General features: G+C 34.7%; 1 pseudogene; it reads right to left on the bottom strand.

The window, feature by feature from the left end:
* Window positions 1–7,331: 7,331 nt before the first annotated feature.
* Window positions 7,332–7,866, bottom strand: LOC130038834 (small acidic protein-like; annotated as a pseudogene).
* Window positions 7,867–9,970: the final 2,104 nt, after the last annotated feature.

Below are 9,970 nucleotides of genomic sequence, written 5' to 3'. Positions count from 1 at the left end.
TATAAATTTAAGTGTACATAATTGTCAAGGTCATTCAAAATTCTTAATATTAAAGGAGGATTATTAGAGAATATTTCTTAGTATTATAAACAGTATAAGTAGGATTGCCTTTATAGGATATATAATAATAGCTTTATTCATATAATAATAGCTTTATTTATATAATAACAGCTTTATTTAGAAGAGGGAGACACTTTGAGTATGCATGTAACTAAAGTTCAACAACCCTGAAAGCTAATGTTCTCTATTTCAGAAAATGACTTGTGTTTAGTCTACAATTTTCTCAATTTTAAAAGAAAAGGGAATAGAGCGAAAAAGAGAATGTCATTATTTTTAACAAAGTGCCCTTCTCATTCTATAAAACTCAGTGAAGAACTAATTGTAAAGAGTCTTATGAGTAGAAACTCAACAAAGATCAAGAGTAATGGTGTTTCTAGCACTTAACCAAGTTTTTCATTTCATTGACTTATGCAGCGTTTATGTAAAACTAATCGGAGGTTTATCCCAAGTAAATTCATACTTTGATTCCTTTATTGGTATCAGAGGCTACTCTATAGACCATTTGATAGCTTTGGATAACTCAGCAGAGTGGTATGCTGAAGTCAGAGATAGCTGTACAAAATATAATGATGTCTTGAGGGAACTTAAGAACAATTTTAAGACAAAAATTATTATCTATTTATCATATGCACTATAATAAAAGTCAATGGCAAAGTGTAATGGTAAAAAAATTGATGTTAAAAATATTGACAAGTGGAAAGAGACCTCAAGATTATACTTGAGAACGCTGACTCAAACTCCATTAGCCCCAACCTTCCCCTTTTATAATAAATGTTTTGCAACCTCTTTATTATCTTTAATTGAAAATAATAGGTGAAAGCTTGTAAAGATCTCACAGGTGAGATCTTTTTTTTTAAATCTTTTTAATAAATTTTTTTTAAAGGTAAAGGCCCTCCCGTTGATCGTCGATTTGCTCGAGCGGGCCCAGTAACGTCTCCATTGGAGACTTTGTTGTTACTGTGTCTGGCATATCGAATACTCTCGGTAGCTTGCCGGGCTCTCCGAGAGGGGCGGAGGAATCGAACTCGGGTCGGCCATGTTGGCCGCGTGTAAGGCGAACGCCCTACCCGCTGTGCTATCGCTCCAGCTAATATAACGTGAGTGTGCCTGTAATTAAAAATTAGTATCCCTAACAGTAATATATAAGAAAGCACATGTATTTATATATATATACATACACTATATATGTACACACTATACATATATTATGGATACATGGGAAGTGGTTTATACTTTCTGTGCTCAGGGAATAATCCTACCTCTGTGTTCAGGAGTCATTTGGGGGATTATGGATGCTAGGAATTGAACCTGGATTTCTTGTAAGCAAAGCATAAAATCAAGTTCTTTGGTCCTTTGCATAGGATATCTCCATGGCCAACTTTCTAAATACATAAATGAAGACTTCATTACATTAGAGGTAGTCAGAGTGTCTGTAGTTGTTTATAAAATTATGAATGTAGAGACTACAAAATAAAGCTACTATTATGATCACTTGATAGCTAGAATATCAGAATAGTGATTTGTTCAAACTATAATTCCTGAAAAATTTTAAACCAAAGAAAATCATCTTCCCTAGATTTTCATTATTGGAAATTTTAAGATTAAAATTTATATAAAATGGAATTATGTAAAATGGAATTAAGATCAAGATACAGAGATTTATAAAATAATTTTAAGCCTGGTTCTTTATTTGTGATTTTTTACACACTGGATTAATTTTCACTGTCTGCATTGTGCCCAACAATTAACAGACAGAAGCACATACCCCTAACAGTCCTATTTATTTCCCAAACAACTAATATAACTGCAGTTTACAGTTTGATAATCAGTGATCTAGGCATTCACAATTACCCATACAATAACTCATGAAACTGTATAACTATGCTATGTGCAAGGTCAAAGGAGAATTTAGAATAGGAACTTTGCTCATTTTGCAAACATGTAATTACATCCACACATTCTAACTTTTAAGTATATAAAATATATATGCATGCTTCTGCAGATATATATGTACATATAAGAGTTGATAAATATAGTTATCTGACTACAAATTAAAAGAATCAAGTGAGAAGGAAGTCATGATTGAGGTCATACTTGGCAGTTCAAAGAAGAAGATCATGGCCACAATATCCCCTTTTCCATATATTAATATTTGGTGTAGTCTAGAGCCTGGAGTGTATTTGGATTCAAACATCCAACTACAGCCATGGCTTTTATTTTGGAATTGGGTTGTACAGATGCCATTGTTGCACATGGGCATGCCAGGCTGATCAATAGCCTGATGAGGCATGTGTGGTCTGCACTGCCCAGGCCCACCATTTTCAACCTAATTAGCAGCTGCTCAAAGATGGGAAACAGGTGCAGATCCAGGGCCAGGCCAGGGAAGTCAGCCTGTAATTAACAAGGAAAAAAGGGTCAGATATTGGGAAGAATATCAAATCGGCCCACTGGGGTTAGCATGCTGGCCTCAAAGGCATAGTCACCTGAGATCTTAAGTATGCTAATGTAAATTATGCAAGCTTTCAAACAACGTGGCTGCATAATCAGTTGGCAGAGTGGATTTCTTTCTTTCTTTTTTTTTTTTTGCAATAGAATAGGGAAAAAGGACATCTACGAAACTTAATTTTTTTCTCACCATGTTGTGGAGTTTGGTGAAGAGGGTATACAGATGAAATAGTTGTATTTTGGGGGAGATTATCATGTTTCTTAAAAAAAGGCTGTTAATCAAGTTCTTTAATAGGTACCTTCAAATGAGGATTTAATTAATAATCAGGTGCCAAAATTATGTATAATAGATATTTGGGAGTAGGCTCATTAAGTACATGTGGCTTTGCATTATTTTTGTATTTGACTTATATTATTGGCAACATTTAAAATGATTCCACAAAGAGAGGCTCACTTAAGATTAACTAGAAATTGTTAAAACTCAGGCTGAGTTTGGAGAAAAGAAAAGCCATTTTATTTAGTGAAAAATGAATCAAGCCTGCTACCAGTTAGGTTCTGGCTTTAAGAGTTTTTTTTTAATAACACCAAAATATTCTTTTTTTGTTTTAATTCACCCCTGGGATAAGATTCTTACCCACCCTGTCTTTTTCAGCATTTAGTGTTTAGGTTCCTAGCGAACCTTTATGTAATTTCCTAGGTTAAAGAGAGGGCTTTATATGCCAAGTTGAACTGTAGTGGTACTGTCAGTCAATTCAGTCAAATTAGCATTACAGTAAAAACCAGCAGTTAAACTTCAGATGCTTACAGTCACAGTTTGTTTTTCACTTACTGCATAAGTCTGTGGATTGGTTATGACTTCATAAAGTCTGATAAGAACTCATAGCTGCCTTGTGACAAAGCACACAACATTACATAACCCAGGAGATGTATCTTTCTTTCCACGTACACACTGGTTGGGACCCTAAGACAGTGACGTGATGAGGCGCGCGATCCTGCCTTGGAGGAGGCAGTGAATGCTTTGAACAATAATAACATCAACTTTGGTGACTTGGACTACATGTTCATACAGTTTCAGAGAGCCATTCCTCACCGTATCATAAACACGTGTGTGACTAGAAAAAAGCAGTCACGTTCAAAAACCAGAGTCAAGTGAAATGATATTAACAGCTTGCCCTTGTTGAAATTTCAAGTATGTTCCCAGGGACGTTATTTATTTATTTATTTATTTATTTATTTATTTATTTATTACCCTCATAGCAACTCCCCAAGCCTTTAGGGTTCTCATATCTGTTTTGTGGGAATTGTGATGAGAAACTTTCAGGGATGTGATCTGAGCTGCTGAGTTAAAAGAAAAATGGCAGTTTTGGGGTTTCAGCTGGCATTATGTGATTTTCTGAGCGCTTGGCTTCTGATGGTGTGGCAGACTGGCAGGCGTCTTCTCCCACGGGCACTCAATATATCATCTGTTGAATCAGTCATATTCTAAAATTATTAGGGGGGGTGACGAGACAGGAAAGGATGTTTGTGTTGCCTGAGAAACATTAACCAGTAACTCAATGTTTTTTTTAAATATATATATTTTAAAAGACAGTCATATTGTTCAATGTGCTAATGGTACAAAGCCATGTGGAACAACAAATATATAAATTTACTCAAATTCTGAGTTGTTAATGTCCAATAATACATTAATGATATGTCTCTATTTTGTAGATAAAGAAAATCTCTCAGAAAGCTCTTTTATTTACACTTAAGAACAAATATGTATGAAAACCTCAGTGTATTTAGACAACAAATTGATGAAAACATTGACATTTTTTTTCATTATCTTGTCCAAATGATTTATTTCCTCTGTTATAAATTGATCATTATATTTCTTTTAAAACTGAAAAAAATAACGGGCTACAAGTGGAATACATTCCATTTGGAAACACTTTGACCTCTCTGTGGTGGGCATCATGCCAGGTACAAGGACAAAAAGATGCACCAAATTTTTTTTTTGCACTCCAACCATGCAGAGGGATAACACAAAGAATAGGATAGGGCCAGCGCTCTATGACTAGACTTGAAAGTACTGAAAAGTATAGATAGGGCAATAATTCATTCTACCTTACTGTCAGGCTTCAAGAGACATCACATTAGATCTAGTCTTAGAAGATGTAAAGAAGATGTCTAGGCAGAGATTGGAATGAAGGGCATCTAGGCAGATGAAACAAGTGATAAAGTATCACGAACCCCAGATGAATAGGGGGAAATAGCAGGTCAGTAAATATAACAGAGGGTATTAAGTGGGTATAGACACCCCTTGAAGAAGTCCCTAACCTCTCCAGGTTTAAATTAGGTCATAAGAAAACTATTAGGGTGTGGTATAGTGAGCTATTTAGGAATTTATTTATTTATTTGGTTTAAGTGGAATTAAATTTATGCAACATTTTTTTTCTCTTGTGACCCATGCATTGTGTTAAAAGTAATGAAATTCCAAAAAGGAAGGAAGAAATTTAAACTAAAGTTCAGTACATAAATTTTCTTTACATCTTCTAAGACCAGATACAATGTGTTGTCTCTTGCTTACTGATGTGAAGTAGATTTAGTGATTAGCAATTTCTATTTGATGGGCAACTACCAAATGTTAGATAATGCATTAGACTCTGGGAAATGTTAGAATAAATCTGGTTCTTAAGGTCAAAGCGTTTTAGGTGGGGTGACAAACTAACCTATTGGACAACACAACATATGCTATCATTTAAAAATGTACATTTTCACAAAAAATTGTAAATCTACAACTGTAAAAAAAATAAAAAAAAAATAAATTAAAAAATGTACATTTGGAATACAATAATTTTCATTTTTGTACTGAAGACAAGGTTTAATTTTCTTTCTTTATAAATGGGGATTAATCCAGGTGATTTTTTTCCCTTTATTTTATTTTATTTTTTTTTAAAGTTGTAGATTTACAATTAAAAACATTGACTTTTTAATATTAGTTTATTCCTTCCACATTCAAACATAAATAAGACTCGTGCACTACTTAAATGAATTGTAACTGGCAAGCTATTGAATACTTTGGCAAGTATTCAATATGCCAAACACAGTAACAAGAAGTCTCACAATGGAGACGTTACTGGGCCCGCTTGAGCAAATCGATGAACAACGGGAGGACAGTGACAGTGACAGTGAATGAACCCTATGTATGAAATGTTTAACATCAGTGGCTAAAAGTATTTATTACTATTCAAAGAAAATATTTATAAATGGTCATGTAGACTATTATTATCTCAATGTTTTTAACCATGTCGGTTAAACACCTATTACAAAATATGACAAAAACAAAAATTCTGTAAGTCTAATATATGAAAATATTTTTCTTCATGAACCAGAAATTACCAATTCATCTTGCTATATTCATAATATTTCTAAATTTCAAAAGGACAGGAACAAATTTTTTTTAAATCCAACATATCAAACACATACTTAAACATCTAGATGCCTGACTCAAGTCTTGAAATATGTTACAAACATTAATATTTTGACTGCAAATCTTCAAAGATTATTGATTAGTTCATATTGAAGCTTGTATTAATATTTTATATAAATACCTGAAACGACTGCAGTTCGATCATTTTAATCTCACCCTATGAGAAAGAGGAATAAAATCAGAAATCAGCAACTCATTTTTAATGAGGATCAAATAAATTTGTTTCAGGTACTTGTTCAAAAAGTTTGCTCCTTTTTTTTTTAAACATATAAAGGACAAAGGTATCACAATCAAATATGGGAAACTGCTTCCTCTTTATTTGGGCCTTAGTAAGATAATCAACTTTGGTCACTTATTACCTTCAAAAAAATCCAGTTTTATATAGTTTTAAATAAATAGGACCAAATGATCATAGAAATAACTTCCTTTATAAAACAATGGCCATTCTCTCTCCAAAATCTAACATATAATGTAATTCAAATTATATGATATGTTATATATATATATATATATATATATATATATATATATATGGCTTGGGAACATAACATTGTGAAAATACAACAATTGTAACTTCATCTACATAAGTTGTAACAGGATGGGCTCTTATTCCTTTGCTCCAAAAAATTACAGCTGAATCAATAAGTGTGCATTAAGTACCACATTTTTCCTATATTAATTTAGATTGTTATTGGCAGCAGAAATATCCATGATGAATAGCTCTACTGTAACAAAGCATAATAAGAGAAAACTTTTCATGGACACATCAAAGTATTAGATAAAATTTTTATGAGACAAAAGTATGAAGGAACTAAAAGATGAAAGTACTACCACAAACAAAAAAGTGCCATTCGCTACAACTGTACTTCAAGGGGTAGAAGGTAAGATTAGTCCTTTGATAATACTAAATAAAAGGAAATTTAGTATTGTATCTAAAATTCTTATTTTATACAACTATAGTCTGTACAAAAAATGGGTATAGTCATGGCCATAAAAGTGTAATTTTTGGGGCCAGATCGATAGCACAGTGGATAGGGCAGTTGCCTTGCACACAAGGTTTCAATCCCCCGCATCCCATATGATCCCCTGAGCACTGCCAGAAATAATTCCTGAGTGCAGAGCCAGGAGTAACCCCTGAGCATCGCCGGGTGTGACCCAAAAAGTCAAAAAAGAAAAAAAAAAGAAAAAATAGTGTAATACTTGGCATGTGAAAGCAGAAACTGTAATAATTTTAAAGGGCCTCCTAAGGAACATAGTACAAAAATTATACTAGATAAGTGTGTATAAACAATTCTCCTCTGTGCACTAAAAGAGTAAGGTTTGCTTTGAATACAAATTTCTAAGTATTTGGGAATTATGAAATACCGGATTTGTCAAACATCATTTTATAATTGCTTTTTGCATCACTTTTTTTGTTGTTGTTGTTTTGGAGATGTTCCACTTCATCGGGATGCTCGGCAGATTAAGTTCCTGAGTAGACTCTTCTTTCTTTGTGTCTGAATTACTTTCAGAGTCATCTGGAGTTTCAGGATCTGTCCTTTGGATATTCATCACCGTACTAGCCTTCTTCGTCATGATCTACCTCACTGAAGTTAGAAAGCAATGTTACTAGTATCTTTCTGATAATTACTGTCCGTACTTTACTGATACTAAGATACCACTCGTTCATTACTCTTCCTTTTTGAAATGAAATGTTGATTTGATTTGTGATCTCCTATGACAAGATGACCCATATGCTCATTCTTTCCTACAACCATAAGTCTTGGGAACTTTTGTTTTCTTTCTTTGTTACCTAAGTCTGCTGCTTTCTAATTGTTAGATCCAAGATTGTCATCTGGGGAGGCTGAGTATTTCACCCCATTGAGGATAGATACTTTGGCAGCACTCATCCTTGTGGAGATCACGAGTGAAAATGTCAAACCCATTCACGGTTCTTCTTCAGTGCAGTATGTTTGAGTGAAAACTCAGGATCCACAACTTCAACCCATCTAAGGTAATGAAGGTGTTTCTCTTCACTTTAATACATGTTTTTCAGTGTTGCCATTAGTACTGTTTTGCAATGGGTAATTTCTTTTGCTGTGTGTGTAGAGAAGCTGTTTTTAAGATGTTTAGAAGCGTTCTTGACTTCTACCCATAAAATTTCATTAGCAAACTTCTTCCCACTGTGTAAAATCAATCATGCCTTCAAACATTACAAATGTCTTTCGTATGTGTATGTATGTGTGTGTTTAGTCATACAAGCACTCAAATGTGTGCAAAAACATCATGGTTTAGAATTGCTGCAATATATACAAATAACAAAATTTCTGTGGAATAAAAAACAATTGTTCATCGATTTGCTCGAGTGGGCCCAGTAAGTCTCCATTGTGAGACTTGTTGTTACTGTGTTTGGCATATCGAATACGTCAGGGGTAGCTTGCCAGGCTTTGCCAGGCGGGCGAGATACTCTCAGTAGCTTGCCAGGCTCTCTGAGAGGGGTGAAGGAATTGAACCCGGGTTGGTCGGGTTGGCCACGTGCAAGGCAAACGTCCTACCGCAATGCTATCGCTCTAGACCCATTGTTACAATCTTTTAAGCCTAAATTTCCTGTGGAGGTGTAATTTTAAGTTGAAGACACTATTTTCAAGGTATTCAAATTTAATAGTTATTTGAGAACAAAATTAAATAATTCATGTGTATTTAGCTGAAAAACTCAAATCTAAATAGCAGCAGATTTTATTTAAGATTATAGGGTAACTGAATTTAAACTGGGTCATTGTTTCTAGGAAATCATGAATTAAGCAACTCCAATCACTTTCTCAGTTTTGTGTTTAACAAGTATCAGACCGAAACATGTTTCATGAAGGATTGAAATAGTTCCGTAGATATCCTAAATTACGGTGTATATTATCAGCAAAATGGAAATGGCTCTGTCTTAAAAATTAAAAGTAAATAGAAGGGTTCCATTAGATATTTTCTTCATGTTCAACAGCTGCCCTCTATTCTTCTTTTGAAATGCAGAGTCTCAAAATAGACAGGCTAAGATTTATAAAAATAAATTTGTCTGTCACTTCTAATTTTACATTTTGTGAACAAGTTGAGCTTCAATGAAAAATTTTTAGATAGATTGAGCATCTGGCAATAGGAAGATTGTCATGATCATGGTTTGGATTCAGACTACAAAGGCTAATTGGTAAAGATAATCTTTTGTTTGAATAGCTTAAATGATTTTACCTCCCTAACTCTGATGACAGATGGTAAGTATAATTATTATCAGTTCCTTTTTATGAGGAGACTGAAGATTCAAAACATCGAATCCCTTCTCACTGCTAAGGCAATAATATATCATTACTGAATGACTTTGAGTCTATTTGCAGTCCTCACTGTGTGATCGTAGACACAGCTCTGAATATTTGGAACTCCATTGCCTCAGTTGTAACCAAACAGAGCAGAGTAGAGTCTCCCTACTCAAAATTTGGTTCACAGACCAGCTGTATCGATATGACCTTCAATTTTCAGGTCTAATACAAGATTTATGAAATCAGGATCATGATCACAATCATATTGTTGTTCATCAATTTCCTCGAGCAGGCACCAGTAACATCTCCTTCTTCCTAGCCCTGAGATTTTAAAAGAGCCATTTCAATGCTCTTTCAGGATTAGGAGAATGAGACCCATCATTGTTACTGGTATTTGGCATATTGAATACGACATGGGAAGTTTGCCAGACTCTGCCGTGCGGGCAGGATACTTTTGGTAGCCTGCCAGGTTCTCCAAAGGAAAATAAGATAATAAGATGTCACGCTTCTGGGAGCTGGGTTTTATAGTCTCTGCGTCTTGGCCGTTGATGGGACCAACCTGGTGCTGGCGGCAGCTGGTGGGTGTGACGCCTACCTACTGGAAGATGGGGGGTCTGCGTGGAGAAGACCCAGTCCCAATCCTAGTAGGCTTGGAGACCTCAGCCCTGGGACCCGCATGCCTGGGTTCCTCTGCCAGTTCTTTCATGCATGAGGC

Source organism: Sorex fumeus, unplaced genomic scaffold, assembly GCF_029834395.1.
Source record: "Sorex fumeus unplaced genomic scaffold, SorFum_2.1 ptg000080l, whole genome shotgun sequence".
Lineage (NCBI taxonomy): Eukaryota > Metazoa > Chordata > Mammalia > Eulipotyphla > Soricidae > Sorex > Sorex fumeus.
Note: the sequence above shows the minus strand (reverse complement) of the source record. Positions and strands in the feature narration are given on the sequence as shown.